This window comes from Lathyrus oleraceus, unplaced genomic scaffold (genome assembly GCF_024323335.1).
Source record: "Lathyrus oleraceus cultivar Zhongwan6 unplaced genomic scaffold, CAAS_Psat_ZW6_1.0 chrUn0398, whole genome shotgun sequence".
In the NCBI taxonomy this organism is placed as follows: domain Eukaryota; kingdom Viridiplantae; phylum Streptophyta; class Magnoliopsida; order Fabales; family Fabaceae; genus Lathyrus; species Lathyrus oleraceus.
This window is the reverse complement of record NW_026112789.1, coordinates 17,514-28,023: the sequence shown is the minus strand read 5'-3', so window position 1 is coordinate 28,023 and position 10,510 is coordinate 17,514.

Here is a 10,510-nt window from a genome sequence, read left to right as displayed (position 1 = left end):
AAATTAAATTAAATAATTTATAAGAGAATACTATTTAAATACGGTGAATTTGAATTTATTTAGAATTAATATACTTTGGGAAAGACTATTTGGTATTGGACCAACGTCAAACTTATTTATTAGAAAATAAAGTAAATTATTTGTTGACGTTAACCATTAATCCACCATTTAACTAATTATAATATTATAACAAGATAAAAGAAGAGTTGAAAATAGTAATCGAAACCGAACTAATAAATATTTCTAATATTAGTGTTATCTTAATTTTAATTAAAACAATCAAGAATAGCTCATAAACCAAGTAGACCAAATTGGAATGTTTGGGAAATAAATAAAAAGTTAGGCCCTAAACATTGGATCAAAGAAGGCCCAAGGGACTTAAAGTAGTGTTATTTTCGGGATGGGCCACAAGGCCCAAAATCCTCTCCTACTCAGCCAAGTGGTACCGCCGAGAAGAGAAAAGGTTGGCCTCGGTTTACCTACCGCCACGCGCATCATTGTTCATTGATAACATCATAAAGATTTTGGGAACATAATCTGACAGCACCCAAGTATCTATCATCAATAACATTAATTTACTCTTAATAATATTTTAAAAGAAGAAACAATCACCCCTTAAAGCAAAGAAATAAATCAAAATAATTTTGTCTCTCTCTCTTAAAACGACTCTTCATTCTTTCTGGAAAATATCCTCTCCCTATTAAATCGTGTGCATGGTCCCAATCCAAAACTGCAGAGAGAGAATTTTTTTTGAAAGGAAACCGATGAACACCCTTCGGTGTTCATCCTCAAACAAACCAGGACTCGAACATGAAGTTCAAAACTTCCAACGTGACAAACGACCACAATCCCCTCAAACCTCCAAATCCTCGACGGGATCTAGAAAACAGTAGCGAATCGGAACCTCAAAGGAAAACCTAATCTTAGCTTCTAACCCGTTTTCTATATCACAATCAACAGCAGAAATTAACGAGTCAAAATACAAGGTCAAAGCACTTTAAAGCAAAATAAAAGGGAAAGATTCCGCCGGAGCATCGTAGCCCCGACGAAGACCTGACGGCCATGATTACCTTCGGTGAGTATGTATGACGTTGTCCCTCTTCTTTTGCTTGTTGTTTCAAGTTTCTTCCTTTTCTTTCTATCCTTCTGTATCCACTCCTTGTTTTCTGTCTGATTCTGACTTTCTCCTCTAATTGATTGTCATTTCCTTTTGCACGCGATTGAAGGGGTCAAGCTCTTCAAACCCTGATTTTCAGTGTGAAAATCAGAGTTGAAATACAGAGTTTTAGCGGAGCTTTTCGGTGTAAGGTTCGTTTGGGATTTCAGCAGAGTGACGGTATTTTTCTTCTCTCCTTTTTCAATCGATTAGCTTTCCTTTTTATAGAGTGAAATGAGCTCCCCAAAATCGTGTGTGGATCCTTGGCAGATGGTGCAAAAAGGAATCATTCCGTTAGCATCAAATCTTTCTTTAGATTTTGGTGGGGACCAATGTAAATGTGGTAGGAAACGGATTTGATTGTGGTCCCAAAAAATCTCCAAATGCGTGGCCGTCTTCACTGAATCTCCCATCTAGTTTTTACTGCGGTGAAACCTTCAACAATTGAGGTAAGGAAATTGGTATTTACTGGCATATATTTTAACCTTAATTGATGACTTCTCAACTTCGATTCACAACACTTCTTCCGTTTTTGCTGATGTGAGGACTTAATACATTTAGGTATGAATTGCTGCTCAAGTATTTTCGAATCCTGTGAATCTTTGCCTTTGGTTTATCATAACAATTGTGTGCTTACAAGTCTTATGACCATTAAATTGATGCCATGTTTGATACTTGGTTTGGTATTTGGTAGGTGATCTGAATGATATTCAGGATGCTTGATGATACTTGTATGGATGTTAACCTTGTTGATGGCTGAGCTTGGATTGCTAGTCTGCTGTGTTTTACATGGTGGTAGTCATGATTGCTCCTGTGATTCTATTACCATGAGGTTAGTCATATGCTGAAAACCTGTTAACTTGGAATGTGATGTTGTTAGCTATTGTGTTAGAAGTTTGAATGAAATTTTGCTATGGTAATGATTATTTTTGTTTTGGATACTTTGCTTGTGCGTGAGCTGATTTGTGGGTTGCTATGCTTGGTGATGCAGTAGTGGTTTGTGCAGTTTTTAGATCGTATATTTGATCAAGGTTAGATGGTTTGGTAACAGGTTTCTTCTTGTCATGGTTCAGCATCTGTCATGGTTCTCTGATAATAGGTTCTATTGTAACAGGTTTTTTTTTGAAGCATACCCTGGCACTGTTTTGGTTTGGAGCATTATGGCGTTTAAACCAATCCCGTCTTTAATTGATGATTCATAATGCAATGGTCCTGCCGCTATAGCTAAACCTTATGTCCCAAAAAGGTGAATCTTTAAATGTATCCTCATTTCCAAGTGTAGGCTAAGAGATACTCTCAACTGTGTTTAGCATGTTAGTTTTCTCGATTGTTTAACATCTCTGCTACCGACCAAATCCCTATCCAGTTATTAACATCAACATTCTGGAACTGAATCATCTGTCTTGGAGTTGTTAACCATCCTGCCATTGAAGGACAATCATGTTGCCAAGGTCTGCAACATGGCCTGCTGTGGGAGGAATACTCTGAACTTGCGTCTGTAGCCGTTTTTTGTTTTTTGGGTGTGACGGCTTGTTTTTGCTGTTTTGCCGTTCGGCAGCTTGTGACAGTTTTTCTTCTTTTGATCATAATCTCTTTGGGAAAATCCTTACTCATTGTTTCTTTGAATCCTGCAGGTTTCACTCATGATACCAAGTTTACTGCTTCTGGAAGTGTTTTGGTGAAGAGAGTGCATGGAGTTGTCGTGGTCAACTGTCATGATGTTTTAAGCTTATATACTTTTTTATTGTAATGTCCTCAAGTCTTTAGATCATAGGCCATGGCTGTGTGTAAATCATGAGGTCTACCAATATAACTGTAAACTATGCCCCTTACAAAATTTATTCTCAGAAGGATCGTGCCCATATGGAAAAAGAATGGTTTTGTACATCTAAATTTGTATTTTTTGATCAAAAGTAACATTATTATGAAGTCCATAGAAAACTGTTTCATTTTCTTTCTTATAGGAATTAAAAGACATTGAATCTAAATCCTCAGGAAATTTTCTCAAGTCAGGACCAGGAAATGCAAATCCTAGGCCATCCGTTAAATAGCTCTTTAGACGTGGCCCGAGATGAGTAGAAAAAAATGCTCATTTAATAAGAATGCTCGCCATGAGACGTGATGGACCATAATAATGCACCAATCTTGTAGGTCGGCCAAAAGGACTTGTTGATATGAATCAATTTGTACTTATGAACCAAATGATGCTTTTTATAATCTTGAATTAATGAGACGTGAGCCTTCGAGGCAACCTATGCATGGAGTAGATGATGTCATTGACTACAATGACATGTACCATGCTCAATGAATGAATAACAATAATATGCATCTTAATCCAGTGATCCACTTAATAAACAAAAGCTTCTTTGTGATTATTCTAATCAGTTGATTATAGTGGATTAAATCTGTGTGTATAAGGTGAAATCACTTTGGAGGGTGGACTATAGTAGCTTTGAGTTTCAAGCGAACGATAATAAAATACTTGTGTTTTTATCTCTTTGTTATTAACTTTTAAGTGGTGTTCTTGAGTTGGTAAAAAACTTTTGTTTTATAAAACTCAATTCAAACCCCGTTTCTTATGTTTTTCACACCTTCGGGGTTTGTTTTAATTCTGACGGGGCTACCACTAGCAGATTGCTTACTAAGTGTGGGGGTGTTTTTCGTGACAGTCAAGAAAGATAACTTTGTGGCTTTCATAAGACTATTGGTGATTGCAATAGTCTTGCTACAGAATTCTGGGGTGTCCTTATGGGTTTGGAGCTTGCTTGGAAGAGAGATTTCAAGAACCTTATTGTTCAAGATGGCAAAAAGACAGTAGCAGATGCTCTCCAAGGGTCGCCTTTGAAGTCTAAACAAGGTTCGACTTTGGCTAGGCATATTCTTCTTCTCCTTCAGCATTTTAAAGAAGTGCATTCATTCACATTTTTAGAAAAACTATTAAGTGTGCTGATTTTTTAACCAAATTAGATTTGTCCAGTTTTGATGGTTGTATCTGATTCGATGATAATTTTTTTAGTAACGGTTCAAATGTCTATGAGACATGCTGCCTAATGTCTCCTCATTTTAGACCTTTGATCCTCCCATTTTACTAATAAATAAATATATATTTGATTAAACAAACTTAAATTTTTTTTTTATTATATGAGTTAAATAGTTTAAGTTTCAAATTCTGAAACGTCCCAAAAAAAAACTATTTACTTACATTCTGAATTTAAAAGAATATACATTTCAAATTCTGAGTTGTCACCAAAAAAAATTCTAACAATGAAAGCCCTAATCGTCACCAAAAATATATATTATATTTTATATTTCAAAGAATTTAAATTTCAAATTCTGAATTTATTACCATCAATTACATCTAAAATTATTAGATTACTTTTCACAATATAAATTCATAATTTAAAAAAAAATACTTTTAAAATTACTGACTTAAATTTATTTATTTATCTTCTATTTTGCTAAAATTATATTTTTTTACTCTCCAATTTTTAAAACTAATATTTTGGTTTGCTATTGAACAACGCTGCATTATTTTTAGTTTTCAAAACTTTACTTTCATTAGAGAGGTACTTCATTTCAAAATTATTTTACCAAACAAAATTTATCTCAAAATAAACATCATTTTACTTTTTCAATATCAATTTCTTTCAGAATGCCATTAAATAATTAAAACTTCTTTCAAATCATTATTCTCCTATACATTTATGACAATTTTTAAAAACCTTAAACTATTCTTATTTTAGGATGGAATGAGTAAGCAATCAATAGACATTTATGAACTAATAAAATATATCATTGTTTTTATAATTAATTTTATTTTTTATTTTATTTGTATTAAAATATTACAAATATATTAAAACAAACTTTTAGAATTTTTTTTCAAAATAACCATTATTTTCAAAAATAATTCCAAAGTAACCAATTATTCAAAAATATTACCAAAATAATCAGGTTTGATAGAGGATGCGGCAGATGAATTGACGTACCCCCAATGCATGAAGAGGAGACGCCAATAGTATTGACGCATGCATTAGACTCCTCGTGAGGAGGCGCCAATGCTAGTGGCGCCTACATTGGGCCTCATGAGGAGGCGCCAATGTTAGTGGCACCTATGTATGTTTGATTGGTGTATGCGCCAATTCATCTGGCGCATACACCCCCTGCTATTTTTTTTAATTATTAATATTTAATTTTTATTATTTAATAAAAAAGAAATAGTAATGAAAAAAAATTCATTGATGATGTAATAATTGATTACATTGGACTGACAATAAACTAATGACCCGTCCGATTATAACGTCCCCCTGTTCCACATCCCGGTGCGTTAGTTTATCTCCTAGGTCTTCCACGATTTTCTTGAGGTGTTTGGGGTCTTTGTGTGCTGACCTGATCGAGCGATGGTTGGTTGGAAGGTCCAACGGAAGTTCCAGCGGTATCTGATAGATGTGTCATCATTTGCTCCCAATATCCGGAGGGGCTCTGGCCAACGGTGTAACACCTCAAAATTTGCCCTCTTCTCTTGGGACTAGCTTAACATATTGCATTACATTTTTAGGTCATTAGGCATTGCATATTGCATATCATGTGGTTACATTGTGCAAGCCATTCTCTCAAGTCTTGATCAGAGGATGGAGAAATCAAAGTGCAAGCCTAGGGTTTATTGACTGATCATTGGCCATCTGAGGATTGGGCTGTGAATTAGGGTTTCATGGTTCTCAAGGGATATTGGTCTTCATCTTGATTACAAGGATACATCATCATCATCATGGTTGGATGTCATCAGAAGATTGAAGAAGATTCCTCGAGATTAGGGTTTTGACCACTGGTCAACCCTAATCAGTTGCATTGGGCCAATCAGGGCATAATCAGGAGATGGGGTTTATGATGGTTATGGGGTTCATTATGTGATTATTTTGAGCTGATTGAGGCTAGGGTTTCACCCTTGAGCCATTTCAGTTGAAGATTTGAGCTCAGATTGATCAATGCATGGCCAAATTCATCTGTCAGTACAAAAAGTCAACTGTGGTCAACTGTACATGATTTGATGGATTTGGAGGTGGAAATGAGTTGGATACACTTCATTCATGTTGGAACAAGTGTTATGTGACATCTCAAAGCTCAAGAATGAAGAAAATCAAGTCAGGACAGAAACTGCCAAAAATAGAAAGTGACCTGTAATTGAAGTTTCCAAAAATGGAAAGTTTTTGACCTCAAAATAAAATGTCCAAGGAAGCTTCAAATGAAAATTTGTTCAACATGAAGGTTGTAGATCTTGTTCTCACCTTTCCAAAAAGTCCAAGAACTTGAAAATCCAATGTATGGTTGGAAAATTATGGCTCAGTGAAATTCAAAAATGACCCATAATCAGGAGGCCATAATTTCCACATGGTTTGTCCAAATTGCAAGTTCTTTATATGCACAAACTCCATTTGACATGTACTTTCATGGTGCATAATTGGATTTTTTCAAAAGTGGCCAATGCAAAAAGTCAAATTTCAACTGGACAGTTAATTGAACCAGGGGCAAAATTGTCCAACTTGTGAAATAATTGGAATTTTTGAGTGGGGATTTTTGCAACACCTCATAATTGGCATTTGAAAGTTGTGGGAATCATCATTACATGCCTAGGCCTTATGGTTTGGAATTTGACTTGTAAAATGAAATGGCAAAATTGGATACATAACCATCACATAGTGAATTTCTAAAATGCACATCCAATGAGAGTGAAACAAGTTGCAACAGCTCACACATGTCATTTAGAGAGTGTGTGAGCTGTCCATGAGGTGGCAATGAGCTGGCTTTGGAAAGTACCATTTTGCCCTTACTTGAAAATTAGCCATTTCACTAACACACTCTATTTGGCTAATGATTGTAATTAGGCATGGATTAAGCATTCATATATATTCATAATCATCCAATAATCATAACAGAAAATCACACATCCCAAAATCAGATCTGAAATTCATCCAATTCTCTCAAATTCCTCAAGAACACCAAAACCAAAATTCACCAAATCTTCATCAATTTTTGATCAAACTCGAAATTTCTTGTGGCGTTGATCTTCAATCATCATATGCTCCATCTGTTTTTGCATTTCATCATTCAATTCGCACCAAAACTCAGTTGTACAACATTGCATCATCTATGGCAAATCAAAAATTCGCGCGCTAGGAGTGGAATTAATTGAACCTGAGCCTGGCATTCAACTTATTGAAGCTTGTTTCGCATCTGTTTTGGACTTAAACGCGTGAAGAACATCAACATCTCCACTGCCATTCCAGGTTTCCATTTTTTCGAATCTCAAGTTTTGTTCGATTGTTGTGTGCATATCGTAGAGCATAGAATGTGGATTGTAGTGATGCTTTTGGTTTTGCGAATGGATTACTGTAGGCTGAGAAATTTTGATTTGAAGATACGATATCAAACCCTAACTTCATCGATTTGAAGAACATAGGAAGAATTGGACAAAACTAGGTTGATATTCGTACTCTAGGTTAGAAGACGGTTCCAACGAGTATTAATTTGCTCATTTTGGTGTTGGTTCATGGATCATGTGTTCTTGAGGTGCCTGGGTTGAAGAAGACGAAATTCTGGAAATAAAAGTGTGTTAGATCTTCAATTCCATTTGAAAATTCAAATACAGTGTTTGCCGCCCCCGCGCCACATAATTACGATAGTGCCATTACTGAAAATTCAATTAATTAATTTAATTCTAAATAATTCTTAAAAAATCATTAACACCTTTAAAAATTCACCAAAAATCATTAAAAAATTAGAAAAATGTAGGAATTTTTGTGTTGACTTCCTTGTTGACTGTAGAATTTATTTGACCTATTGATTGAAGTTGTGCATGGTAATATTTGTGTTTGACCTAAGGTTATTTGGCATGTGTGACATTTTGATACCTTTGGCCAATTCCATTGTGAAATGCTCATAGTATAAAATAAATGCTTGAAAATTTTTGTGGTAATTATGGACTGGTTGATGTTTATTTACATGTAAATTTCATGAATTTTTGATACCTGGCCATTGAGATGTGAAGTTTTGAACTTAGGTGTGACAATTTGTGTCACACCTCATTATGTCAATTTGCTGGATTTTTTTGAGTGACCTAGACTTGTTGGATTAATGTGAGATTTTGCATGGATGTTCATTAACATGTTAAGATGCTATGTGAATTTTTGTGGAATTTTATGTGGCATTTTCAAATTGATTGCTATTTTTCATCTCTGTTGGTCAAATATGCAAGTTCATGTGACATAGGTTGGTAGATCTTATGTGAAATGCTCATATGGTATTGAATGATCATGAAATTTGATATGCTGGTTATAGACACATGATAGAACATGATGCTTTTGGTCCCATTAATTTCTTTATTGTTTTCATTGACTTATGAATTTTTGAAGTGAATGCATGTGTTGATGTTGTGATTTGGAGCATGTAATTGTGTCTGTTTTTGTTGATTTTCATTGACATGGTTCCATTGGTCCAATTTAGCTAAAATTTTACATGCTATACCTTGATTAGGTTCTGTTTAGGTGTAAATTATTTGAGGATTTTTGGAATTGTTTTGATATGGAATTGAATGCAATAGTTCTGTTTGGATGTTTGGTGTTCCATTTGAACTAGTTTGATTTGTTTTGTGCATAGAATGAACTTGATGAATGATATGAACATGGGATAGATTGTGTTGGCTCTTGTTTGACATTGACTTGAGTTTGGTTGAGAATATCTTGCTGTTTAGGAATTTTTCTTGCTTTTGGACCCTAGGCTTGGCCTAGTGGTCTTGTTGCTAACATTTGCTTGATTTTTCAGGATGAATAGCACCATGCTCATGGAGAATGATCCAAGTTGATTGAAATGATGTTGTTTGATGTTTGTACACTAACATAACCATTGTTTTGTAGGTTGTGAAGCTTGGGCTTGAGCTCATAGCTTGCCTTTGTGTGCCTTGACTTGTATAGTCTGACTGATTAACATTTGTTGTTTTCTGATTGGTTGTCTGAGTTACTAACTGGTTAGCTTTTGTTCAGGTACATTTAGTTGCTTAGAGTTCATATTGAACTTGCTTGATAGCCGCTGCTTGGTTTTTGAACCACTTGAGGTAAAATCTCTTGACTTCATGTAGTCTGGGAGACCCGGCCTGTTATTTGGCCGGGCAATTGTCTGAAGCCCTCCTTAAGAGGCAATGCTTGTGGTTGTTTACATTTGTGCCAAGCAGGTGAAAGTCCTTTAAATAAGGCAATTGGTGGAAGGTAGGGATATGCAATCTATCCCCCACTATTCTGTGAGTCTTCTCCTTGCTCCCATTACATGGTTGTAGCATTGAGATCCTAACCCAAGATCCTGTGCAGTGCACATTGTGTCAGTGTCTTTGAGTATAGAAGGGTTCCCCCATTCTGGACCCATGCTCATTTGTCAGAAGCTCTCCCTGGTCAGGGATAAGAGCTGTGAGGTCTCATCCTCACTTCACCTTTTCATCTGCTTCACCTTAGCCTCGTAATGGCAAGGTTAAGAGCGAATCATACCCATGTACAGACGACTCGCTTCGGCAGTCAAACCCATTGATTGAGCCTCTTGTTTGGTTATAGTGGGTGCTTTGTGAATATTTGTCTGACATGTTTGCTTGAAATGAATTGAATTGATGATGTATGCTTGTATGCTTTCTTCTTTCCTGGATAGGATTAGATTGCACTGATGCAAGTAGGTAGAAACCTGAACATAGGGCTATGATGCATGACAACACTAGGCTCGAGTCCAGCTCCCTAGTAGTGTGTCTTCCCGTTGTTTCTGGCTAGAGTTTCTCCCATGTTAAGGGGAACTACATCGCCCTGATCCTTGTTCCAGACGAGGTATGTAGGCAGGAGGTCGTGCGAGACCTCTCCGGGCGCCTTTTTCTTTTTTGTGTGTGTTAACTTGCTATCTTGTGGGGTGTCAGGATATGGACGTAAGCCCAGTGATTGGCTGTACGTATCCTGATTGTTTGTTTTGGCTCGGATGCCGACGTAAGCCCAGTGATTGGCTGTCGGGCTCCATGTTTGCCGTTTTGATTGTGTTTTGGTTCGGATGCCGACGTAAGCCCAGTGATTGGCTGTCGGGCTCCAAGTTTGCCATCTGTTTGTGCGTTTTGTGTTGTTTGGCGTGCGTAAGCCGAACTACAGCGGCTCTGATTCTCGTTCCAGACGAGATATGTAGGCATAAGGTGCGATGCCTTATCGAGCTCTTCCTCTTAACCCCACCTGCGTTCCCCGTGTGTGTGTGTGATGTTTAGCAACCTATTCTTTATTTTAGAACGTGGATCCCTAGGAGTACCTAGGACGTGAGGGGTGCTAATACCTTCCCCTCACGTAACCG